At 49.5% G+C, this 12,123-nt stretch overlaps 1 protein-coding gene across 1 annotated transcript in view; it reads right to left on the bottom strand.

The window, feature by feature from the left end:
- The window catches only part of VILL (villin like), a 33,174-nt gene extending 28,799 nt beyond the window's left edge, over window positions 1-4,375 (bottom strand). The window contains exon 1 of the mRNA XM_042816743.1: window positions 4,226-4,375. The gene's annotated coding sequence lies outside the window, so the exon portion shown is untranslated. The remainder of the gene's footprint in view (window positions 1-4,225) is intronic.
- Window positions 4,376-12,123: the final 7,748 nt, after the last annotated feature.

A 12,123-nucleotide genomic window follows, 5' to 3' on the forward strand; every position in this document is an offset into this window, starting at 1 on the left:
CCTCCTCAACACCAGCGCTTTAACAGAGCATTATTAAACCTCATGACTGCCGGTAAGTAAAATAGAGCTGTCAGGGAGGAGGAGGTGTACAAGGGATTCTGGGGCCCCAGGGAGCACTTGAGCTTCAGAAACATGCAGGGACTGGCAGGCAGGTGGATGGTTGAAAAGAGACCCTAAAAATAAGGCATTTTTCCTGCTGAGACAGAAGAGGCCATAGCTTAATGAAGGCCAGAAAAGGGGATTAGAGGAGGGGATTCATTCAGCCTCACTGTGCCAATACCTCATCACTATTTTGGAGAAGAAATTTTTCCTAAAATCCAACCTGAACCTCCCCTGGTGCAACTTAAATCCATTACCTCTCATCTAAGAAGCCTGAGGAGGATTCTCTGGGTGGTTCTCCTCATCCCAACACTGGGTCATCAGCAGAAATGGCAAATCTCTGCCTATAGGGAAACTCCAGGTGCAGAGCCCAGCTTCCCACGCTGTCCTTCACCTCTTGCAGCATACAGGAGCCCAACTCCATTCTCCAAGTGCAACAACTTGCTCCAGTAGACGCTGCTCCAGCTATGTTGTCATGAACCATCGGTGAGGCTGTGGCACTGCTGCCCAGAGAGCTGTGGGGGCCCCATCCCTGGAGGTGCTCAAGGCCAGGCTGGATGGGGCCCTGGGCAGCCTGAGCTGGTGCTTGATCTGGCAGTTGGCAGCACTGTTCACAGCAGAGCAGTTGAAACTGGACAATCTGTGGGTTCTCTTCGAACTCAAGCCATTCAAAGATTCAGTGACTGATTTAATGATTCTACAAACTAAGCCAAACACACAAAAAACCCCTGCAGTTAAACACAAACACCAGCACCCACCTTACCCTGCCCTTTTTAAAACTCAGGTCTTAGAGTTACAATCTTTTTTGCTGTAAGAGCATGAATGCCTATTTCTGCACACAAGATAGAGAGCAGGTTTTCCTGGTACAGTGTTTAAGTAGTGCAATTGAATAAGCCCACACTATCAGGAGTTTTGTTTGATGGTGAGGGAGCGAGGGGCTGGTCTGGACCTGTTCCCAGAGCATTGGCTTCCCAGTGGAAAGCAGCAAGATCAATGTTAACTATTGAATGGAAGGGATCATAGAATCGTAAAGTGATAAACTGGTTTTGGTGGAAGGGAACTTAAAGATCATCCAGTTCCAACCCCCTGCTGTGGGCAGGTTGCCCCCCAGCATTCAGGGCTCCATCCAGCCCAGTCTTGAACACGTCCAGGGCTGGGGCATCCCAGTCTCACTCCAGTGTAAACCCATAAGCATCACATCAAACTCAGGAATAGGAAACCCAGGACCTCCCATTTAAAAAGGTTTATATTTTGGGTTGCAAATGAAACGGGATGATCTGGGTGTAAGTGTGACAGTCCGTAGGTGACCGTGCAGTTTCAAGCAGATGACACACCTCTACTGAAAGACACCTAACTTGTGTCCAAACAGGGAGGTGCCAACCAACCCCACCCAACCTTCCTTGATTAGACTGGGTGCTTCTGTGCACTTGGCACACATCTGGCATGAGAAGGGAGATTCAGCCCACACAGGACCTTGGCACAGAAATGCAAGAAGACATTGCAATCCCATCCTGCCTGAAATGAAGGGCAGCTTTGAGAGAGCAGCACATCAACTGCGTAGAGCCGAATGAATAAAACATCCCTGCAAATGCTGCAAAGAGTTTTAAAAGAGTCATTCATCCGGGGCCTGCTTTTGCAACCGGAGCTGCCAATGGGAGTTTTGTGTGTGCACTGAGGAGGAAATCAGGCATCTGAAGGGTGAAATTTGCTCAAAGCCAGGCAGCAACTCTTCAGGCAGTAATTCAGTAATTCAGGCTCCAGCAGCCTCCCGAAGGGAAGGTGGATATCTGTGTAACTGCATCACCCAAAAAAGAACGTGACTTCCGGTGCTGCCCATCCCAGCTGTTTTAGCAAGAGCAGTTTTAAACCAAGGGCTATCCAGAAACCTATTCTTTCACTGCAGGGCATGGCCACAGGGTGTTTTTAGGTGGGAGAGGTCAGCTGCTCTGAATAGCCCATTCCACAGGAAATGGAGTCAATCGTGGACTCAACCGTGCAATTTCATGTCCCCTGTGCCTCAGGTCTTTGACGTGGATGTGAAGGAATGACAAGTTCTAGCCTCAGATAAGCATCAATAGGCTCAGATAAAGGCAGATAACAAGGCAGGACTCCAGTTTCAAGCAAAGGCCCTTAGAAATCAAGGCAAGATGCACAGTACCTGTGCTGAAAATCAACATTGCATTTGGGAGGACTTCGCAGAGTGGAGGCTGCCAAAGTCACAGAGACAACGTTTACCCTTTCTGATTTCCTTTTGCACTCAAAACAGTCAATGGAAATGAGCAATCACCCAGGATAAATTACAACTAGGCCCACTTTCAGAGTTGTTTTATGTGGAAAGAGAGAACATAGAAGAGGGATTTAAGGGAGCAGGTATCCTCCTGTGACTGTACAAAGTGTGTTCATCTGAGGGGTCAGCAGAAGCTCAAGAATATACTGGAATAAAGAAAGAGTCAGCGCAGAGATATTTTGGGTGCAGGATGTCCACATGAAAGCCCTTCCTTGCTTAGGTGGGCATGTGGTATTCAGTAGAGCAGCTTTTAGAGCAGACAGAGGCAGCCCAGCCCATGGACTTGTGCCAGCCACTAAGTCCTGGGAAGCTGCAAAGAGCCTGTTCCTTGTGACAAATGGAGCCCTCAGTGAAGGTTAATGGCGTCACATTCCTCCTCCAGGTGCTGGGTAGGTGGCACAAAGGCCCTGCAATGGACTTTTAGAGCTTTTAGAGGGATGAGGATGAGCAACCACAGCATGGGCAGTGCCAGAAGACCAGGCTGTGGGGCAGACACAGCCTGGAGTCACTGGGCTCACGGTGCATCTCCTTCATGTATTACACGTCCCACACCTCCCTGGAGCTCCACAGCAGAAAAGGTGACAACCTCCAAGCTTAAAGTCCAGAAAGACATGTGCAGCTCCATGGGGAAGACCAAGTGACACCACAGAGTCACAGAATCATAGAACCAGAATGACTTGGGTTGGAAGGGACCTTCACCATCCTTGCCCATTCAAGAGCAGGGATCTATTTCTCAAGAATCCCAAGAGCCCCAAGATACAGGGGATGCAAGGAGACCAGGGTGATGCTGTTTGAGGGCAAAGCATGGAATCTTTGTTCCCAGCTGGGACACCCTGACAACTGCTGCCACAATGTCCTGCCTAGGAAATCACATCACGAGACAAGGAGGGTGGGGGAGAAGGGCAGCCTGGTGCAGCCAGGAGGGCAGAAGACATAACCTCAGTTTTCCTGGTCTGATGCCCATCCTTGTGCTTCCTTCCAGCACACCAAAGTACAGTAAAACCCCACCAAAATGAAGACTGATGCCCTCCAATTGCCTGATTTCCACTTTGCAGGCTCTAATTTACCCACTTAGCTGCGGTGTGTAAAGAGCACCTGGATGATTCACCTGCTAAGTGCTACTCTTGTGGGGCCAGTTTGCTTCTGCTGTTGTAAGATTTGTTACACCTGCGCTAGGACAGCCTTGAACAAATGCAAACCTCCCACAGATGCTAATTCATATTGCTTCTCCTTTCTGTTAAATATTTATGCTCCTGATAGGCACGCCTAAGAAAAACACTGGCAAGTAAGCCTGCAGCTCCACTCCATTACAACTCGATTTTATCGCAGTTTGATCTGCATCTCAAATGAACAAGAGGAGAAAACAATCTGTGCTCGCAGAGCAAACAGCATTCGGCCATTAGCAGCTTTATCAATTAGACTCCAGCAGGACCCATGGGTCAGAATTTCCAGCACAGCTTTTGTCAATGCTTGAACCCACAACGTCCACACGGGCAGCCAAGCTTCGGGCAGATCCCCATGGCAGCAAGGATATGAAACAAACCGGGTCGAAGCAAAATGCCGTTAATTGCTCGGTGTGTGAAATCAAAGCTGTTCTGTGCAGAGAGCCCAGTGCAAAGCCTGTGTCCTTATGGCCGTGCTCCTCTGTGAGTGGAGGGAGCTGCTTGCCCCGTCCCAAAGGCAGCAATGGGGATGCAGGTCTGGAGGGCTCATCGCTTTTATTTTATGAAATTCTTTCTTTTTTTTTTCTGTTTCTTACTCCTCCACCAAGCAAAAGTGGTTATGAAACAGCTCTGGCCTTTAGAATAAAGCCAGGAGGGGTGCAGAAAATCTGCTTACCTTGTTGGAAAGCGCCCGGCGTCCTCGCAGCTCTCCCTCCTTGGCGATCCCAGCACTTTCTCTTCTCTTTGGCGAGCTCTTTTCAAGGCACTTTTGTTTGCTGTTCTGCTACCTTGTCAGCTAGGGAACAGCAGTGCTCGGTAATTCAATCCTCCACTTAACTGCAGACACTCCTACTGCTGCTCACACCCATTTCCAGGCTCACCGAGGGACAAAGAGAGAGCCAGTACGAGAGAGTTTCAACCAACTGTTTGCATCAACTATCCACCAGCACTGCAATCACCGAGCGCTAATGATTAAGTGCTGCTTTAATTAGAAACCTGCTTTGTCCAGATTTAAAGGGCAGAAGTGTTGGGTGCTTTTTTTTTTTTTTCCCCCTTGTTGTTGCACAAAGCCAGGCGTGGTGCTGCACCGTGCCACATCAGCACTTGGGCCCCAGAGCCTCAGCTCCAATCCTTGACTCCTCTGACTCTAATTTCAGCAGCCAAAACATCCTGAGAGGGGGATGCTGTGGGCACACACCCTGCTGGGTCTCCCTTGGTGCATGTGTGGCTCTGGCAATGGGGAGCTGGGGGTGAGGATGGCCACCAAGGTTACTGGCTGTGATGGAGCACTGGAGCGTGCAACCAGGCTGCCTCCCAGGAGACAGATAATGATAAACTAGAAAATCACATCAGAGCTGGCAGTGTTTGCTGTAGCCACTGCCCATAGCAGAAAGCTCTCTCCTTTGCTGGGAAAGGTGGTTCAGAAGAGATGTGAGATAACTCAGATAGTTGGGCTTCATGTCTACCTCCCTGGTACCTGACATTGGGTTTTTTCCACCCTTGTAATGCTCTTGGAAACATATAGGTGGATATATAATAATATATGTTGTGATATGGCAGCTCATCGTTAAGAAAAAAGCACTTGCAAAGGGCAGCTCTGACACGAAGCTGGGAAAGTTGCCTTGGCTGCCACTGGCTATGGGTGACCTGAAGACAAGCCATGTCCTTTCTGTCTCAAACACTCTTGGTTGGTGATGGGAACATCCCTCACTGGAGAGGAGCTAAGGCACTTCTTACCCTGCTGTCACTGTCTGCCTCTGCCTTTGGATACCAGGGCCCATTGGGTGCCCATGATGATCTTCTGCTTGCTTTTGGGGAGCTTGCTCAGACCTGGACTTTCAGAGGAAATCAGAGGCCAGGCTGCCAGTGATGTCCATGGAAAATGAGCCTCTGAAGATCAGTCCCTCCCATCTCCTGTGCTCACCTATGAAATGAGGACACCAACCCTGCTCCCCTTTTTGCAAGAGAAAAAAAAGGTCAGCAGGCACTGGGATGTGGGAATGAAGATCGTATGTACAGCAGAGAGGTGCCAGAAAGGACCATGCCCAGCGTGGGGCCCCGTTGAGTTTCGAATATCTCCATGGATGGATGTTCCACAGCCTCTCTAGGATTAGGAGCCACCCAAGTCCTTCCCTTCCTACACATCAAGTTTCTCTAGCCATGTTTTCCTATGTGGATCCAGGAGTTGGACATAGTGCTTCTTATGGGTCCCTTCCAACTCAGGATATTCTACAATTCTATGATTGATTTCTTAGAATAATCCACATAAACTGCAAAAGAATATGGGTCAGCTCATCAGCTAAACCAGATACAAGAATGAGACTAAACAAACACAGTTTGCAAGTTTGAGTCTGAGGGACCTGTAACAAGATGAGTGCCCAAAAGACTCGTGACATTAGGTACAGATCAGCATACCTCTAATCACAATAGCTACAGATCAGGGTGCAGGTTGAACCTGCTCATTCAGCTCGTGTTGGAAGGAAATACTTTAGATATCTCATGGTTCGATGGCTGCGGATGCAAAATTATCAGTGAGCAATTCATCTGCAGCCTCTACCTTACATTCTCATTCTTTTCATCTCTGAAAATTCATGCTGAGTGTCTTCCTCTTCCAACCCATCTCCACTGCTGCAGCTACATGAATGTGAGCCCTGGGAAGCACGTCCTTCCTATCAACACTCCTTTGGTTGTAAGGCCCGCTTTGGCTCATGCACACATGGCGTTTGAGCTGCCTGTCCCAGCTCCTTTCAACCTCCACAGTGACAAAGTGGTAAATAATCCTGGCGAGCTTTTTAAGGAACTCAAATCTGTAGAAATGTATGTACAGCAGCTTAGGACAGCGAGTGCTGAGAGGAAGGGCAATGTTTGTCACAAAACATGGGCTCAATTAGCACTGAGCTGTAGGCACTTTTTCTTCCTGCTAATTTCGGTCATGCCATGGGGTTACAGAGCAGAAAACATTATTTCCAAGCAGTTTAACTTGGTGCTGGTGGAGAACAGAATAGCTTGGCTTCTGTAACTGCACATAATTTGAGATGTTCTCGTTCCAGCCAATTTTCCCATATGTATGACCCCATGTATTCATATTCTCATCCTGAGCCTCGATATTCCCAGAGCTCAGAGACCTTGCGGTTTCAGGATATTTTCCATATGCACAAATGGCAGATGATGCTGTGTTCTGCATCCCAGTGCAAGCCTAAGACACTGGAGACATTGTCACAGGGAGCTGGTGGGGGAAATCAGAACTGCTGGGAGGAAGAGTACAAGATCAATGTTTGGCAGCACCGTGGCCCCCACCTGACTCACCCTTGGCCACCCCACGTGCCTGTGGACAAGGTTATCATTGTGCACAGAGAAACAGGCTCTGCCAAGGGTGTATTTACCAAATGACACGTTGCAAAGGTATTTCCACCCCAATGCATGGCTATGGAGCTCCGGGAGGAAGAGGAAAGGCCAAACCCTGCAGGTGAGATAACACAGCAGGGGCCTCTTGCAAAGGGAGGAGGCAAAAAAAAAAACCCATTTACCTGCTCAAGAATGCAGGGACTCATTGCTGCTTCTATGGGGTTTTGGTTAGTGGGCATGGTGGGGATGTGTTGGGCTGGATGACTTTTGTGGTCTTTTCCAATGTTAATGATTCTGTCAGCATCCTGCAGTGCATCATATGGATTTCTGAGAATCTTGCAGATCTTCCATGACCCCAGACCAAAGCATGTGGCATTTTGCTACACATTCCTCACTCAGGCACTTGTCTGCCCTGCAAAATCATTGTGTCCTGATGAAAAACCACACAGTGCCTCTTATAGGACTCCCTGTAGATCAGATACCAATCACTTGGGGAGTCTTATGACTTGCAGCAGCACCAGAGGCACCCAGAAGCACAGTCAGCTCCACATCCAGCCCATGAGCAGGGCAGGGAGGCACTGAGCCTCAGGGTTGCTGAGGGAAAGTGAACATAACTTTGGTCTTTGGCCCCATGGGTTTTGAACAGTGGAGGTCAGAGCTTGGCATGGAAAATGCTTTGTAGGACAGTGCTCTGCATGAAGCAGCTGACAGGGCAGCACGGCTGCAGCTGATGGGTGTTGGTTAATGGGCAACCACAGCAAGTGGAAGGGAGTTGAAACAGAGGAAGCTGCAGGGACACCTGGGTGAGCAGTGCTTCTACACAAGGCTGTCCTGCACCATCCAAAACAAAGTGATTTTCAGCTGTAACCAGTCCCTGCATCCTCAAGCTTTCAACACACAGAGAAGCCTTTCCATCCCATCTCTCAGCATTGTGCACAGAGCCATGTATATACCACTTCCTGCAGAAGCAGTGGCAGGATGTGCTAAGCCCTCTCCTCCCAATTCAGAGGAAAGGAGTGGCCTTGGCAAGCCATGAACTCAAGGAATAGCTTGGTGAGAGCTTTGGACAGCCTGCTTGACCTCCTGGATCCAGCAGCCTGCAGCAGGTTGAGACAGGAGCAGCAGCTCTGGCACAGACCTTACTGTGTTGGGGCAGAAGCAACCTGTACTGGTTGCTCCGATTCATTGTTTAGCAATCTTAGTACAAACTTCATTTTAAGCCAGCTATGATGGGATGTAAACTGGGAATGTGAGGCTTATGGGGAAAAGAAACCCCCTTGCAAGAGAAAAGAAGAGAGTTCAGAGGTGGTCCCATCTCACAGCACAACCACAAGGTCTGTCAGGGCTGCTGGTCAGCCCTGAACTCTTCTTCCATGCCCTAAAATATCTACAAGCCATCCCTAAAGGTGGGATGCACAGCTCAGAGACTTTGCTAGTAGGGAGAAATGCCTCAGTAGTGGCATCTGCACTGACTGTAACAACAAGGTAAAGCGACATGGATGAAGATGGCCATGCTGTGCTGGACCTCCCTTGGGCTGCAGTGTGAGCTCCAGCTGCAGCCCACTGCAGGGAACTGCTGTAGCAAGGGGTTGGTGATCTCCAGAGGTTCTTTCCAATATGTATTTCTGTGATTGTGTGATTCCCAGAGCTATATTTGGGGGAAAGTGGAGGAAAACCCTCGACGAGGTCAACCTGTATTGCATTGGGGCCAGCTGCAGTGTGGGGAGTGCTGGCCATGCCTGTGTGCACTGCGGGCGTGGGCTCCCCTCTGCATTTGCTCATTCACACCGTGGCCAAGAATTAACAGGTGCACTGAAAAAACAGGATAGCTGAGGTGGGACTGCAGCATGGGCAAACAGCAGCCCTGGATACCTTCCAGAGAGAGCAGGAATGCGGCAGTGGGGCTGCGGTTCTGTCAGGCTGTGTTCAGACTGCTGTTGTATCTGGGGAGGCTTTCAGAAGGACATGAGTCCCCCAGACCTCATATCACCATCAGACCCCACTCCTAACGCTGTTGCAAAGTTCAGGCAGCTGATGTTCTTTGGGTTGCTGGCTGGCTGCCTGCTGGGATGAATGAGGTCTGTGCTAGAAAAGCTTCAATTTTCTATTACTTCAGAAAATTACCCTGGTTTTCCAGAATGCCAAAAGGCTCCAGGGAAGTACTCGGTGTCATTGGGAACTCAGCAGGACTTGGCCTTTTGGAGATGGAGAAGCTAACAGGCTGAGCTTCAAGGCAGTGTGATGTACTTCACATGGTGGAACACTGGGGGATGACGTGTGGGAGAATCAAACTATTGAATTCTTTTTCCTGAGCATTTTCCTCACTTTTACATGGATTACAGCCAGCCAAGCTGAGGTTCTGGGCTGTCAGCTGCTGATAACTGTTATTAAATTACCAACTTCCTCTAGAAATCTCGAATCCCAATTCAGCCCTTTACAAAGCAAATGTAGATGATTTACAGGCACCTAAACACATCATCCCAGGATAAGCCATTGTGGGTGCCTTACGCAGAGATGTGTACCTATCTCATGTCACGAGGTCTCAGGGGTTACCAGATGGGAGATGGTTGAGGTCTCCCAGTCAGTATCACTGTGGGAGCTGAATAAGAACAGGAATAAGCCCAGATTGCCCAAGCCTGGTGGTGGACATGAAGACCAACCTCCTACTCCATGTTCTGTTACCACCTTGTCTTCAGCCCTCAGCCACGGTACGAAGCTGATGTTTTCCCCATGTAGAGAGCCATGTCTGCCTCAGAAAGGAAGGCAGTGAGGAGAGGGAGGACAAAAATCAGAGAGAATCAGTAAAAACAAACACCCCAGTCTTGCAAACTGCTGTATTTGCAGGGAGTTTCACAAAACCTCAAGGGCTCTCTCTCAGCCCTAATGAAAACCTTATGAAACCCTACAAATTCCAGCACGATTTGGTCAGGCTTGACAAGAAAAGCCTTTGTAATTTCTGGAATCAGCTGAATCCAGCAGAAGAAGCTGCACATGCAGGGAGTGCTCAGCCCAGCACGAGTTAATGGGGGTATGATCCTGGCAAAGGTTAGCTCATGGCAGCCTTTGCTTGGTGAAGGAATAACTTGCTGCTGTCGTGGTGGTGACACCCCCTGAGGTCTGCGCTCCTGGGGACTGTCCTTGCGTGGGAAGCACACCGTGAACAAGATAAAGCATTGATGTCTTGTCCTCATGCAGGAGCTGAAGCAAAAGGAGCTCATTTGCACCTTTTTCATAGAATCACTGTGGTTGGAAAAGACCTCTAAGATCATCTGTGCCAACCATCCACCTGCCGCCTATATCATCCACTAAACCATGTCCCTCAGTGCCACATCTCCACTGTTGTGGAGCACCTCCAGGGATGGTGACCCCACCACCTCCCTGGGCAGCCTGTGCCAATGCCTGTCACTCTTTCAGAGAAGTTTTTCCTCATATCCACCCTATTGGCCATGATTAAATGGAAGGCTTGTGCAAGAAACGGAAAGTCAACACAAGTCCCCAGCAGCTCATCACACCGTGGAGATGCAACCTGAGTTTCTCTCCTATGGGCTGTAGCTGGTCATTAGCAGCTGGTGAAACCAACTGTGGTCTTCATGGAAGTTTGAGTCACTGGATGCTGAAAGGCGTTGCTGCAGAACACACAGGCTGTAGTGGTGCAGGCTGCTGGAGCTCCCACCCACAATCTTTATCTGTTTTTTTTAGCACTCAAAGAGATCAGAGGTTTTCACAACTGTGGGAAACCTGATTGCTCACATCAGTGACCATACCTGAGTGCCCACAAAATAACCCCACCCACCCACACGAGCTTAATCTTTAATGCCTGTCACCTCAGTGACCTGGCTGCACGTGTGACTGCACGAAGTGACTCTGCTGGGGGTGGAGGTGGGGATGAGCTCCTGAAGCCCCATCCTTCTGCCAGTCTTATTCATTGGATCTGTGGTGCCCGGATGTGGGAAGTGCCAGGTCGGATGGGACTTGTGCCATGAGAAGGGCAGCCTGGAGAGGACCTGGGCTTTACATTTGGGTCTGTTCCCAAATCTCCTTGCAACACAGCAGATTTTTCTCAGGGTCGTAGGCAGTTTGGTAGCTGAGCTGCTTCCCAGCTCCTGTTGTTCAAATTCACTGAGTGGGGCCAGTGAATTTCAAACCAAAGGAGGTGAAGGAGTCAAGCTGCAGATCCCCAGGACCTGCAGGCAGAGCCAAACCGTGTCCACAAGCTCAGGGTACAGCAGGTAGCTGTGGGACAAGCTATTGTTTGTAGGAATGCAGCCCTGCCTGTGCCAACCAGGAAGGAGGAAGGAAAATGAATTGCCCCAAAGGCTGAGAAATTGTCACTCTGTTAAATGTCACCCCTCCCCGCTATTCATGGCCCCATGTCATGGGTCAGGTGGGCTGCAGCAGGACCCACAGAGTCAATGGAGGAGGAATTCACACAGCTGTGTTTTGGGTGATGTCATGGAACGTTCAGTCACTTTCTCAGTACAGATCTTCAGAAAGTCAAAGCCAGAGATGAAACCCAGTCTTATGTGTCCCCCATCTACCCATTGCAGCATACATCACTGGTGTGTTTTGTTTGGGCCTAAAAAGCTGGCAATGAGGTTTGGGTGCCAACAAATGTTGGCCTCATTGGCCAACAAGCATTGGCCTCGAGCATCCCCCAGCTGCCACCAGCTCTGCACGAGGCCAGCAAGGACCTGGTGGTGCACCCCAAAAAACTCTCATTTCAGGAAAAACCTCACTCTGAGGCTGATACACCCGATTCCTGCTGGAGTGCTTTGGCTGTTAGCAAAACATCAACACTGCCTGTCCTTAACGGGTCACAGCACCCAGTTAGGAGCTCACCCGAGCGTTGTCCTGAGCAGTTTTAGTTACCATGTTTGCACACCAAACAAGAAACCTGCCTTACTTCCCTATGCGATAGGTCTCTTTCTGCTTCAAGGGAGAGGTCATGCTTGAGGTATCCGTGTGCCAATGAGCAATTCCATTCGGTTCTAACCAAACTTGCTTGGGGGATGGACGATAAAGAGATGCTGGGGAACTGGCAGTGCGTGTGACTGCATCAGCGTGCTCTCAAGCTTTGACTTCCTGGCCATTATTGCACAGTTCTGCCCTGCCTGCAATCTGAAGCATTCACAAAGAGGAGGGAGGATGAGGACATGGAAGCACACTGTAATAAAGGGACCACACTTTGTACATGGAAAATGCAGAAAGAGCAACAGCCACTGGTGCAGC

The sequence above is a fragment of the Centrocercus urophasianus genome, unplaced genomic scaffold, assembly GCF_019232065.1.
Source record: "Centrocercus urophasianus isolate 14NV4802_14NV808 unplaced genomic scaffold, USGS_Curo_1.0 seq_16, whole genome shotgun sequence".
NCBI classification, from domain to species: Eukaryota; Metazoa; Chordata; class Aves; order Galliformes; family Phasianidae; genus Centrocercus; species Centrocercus urophasianus.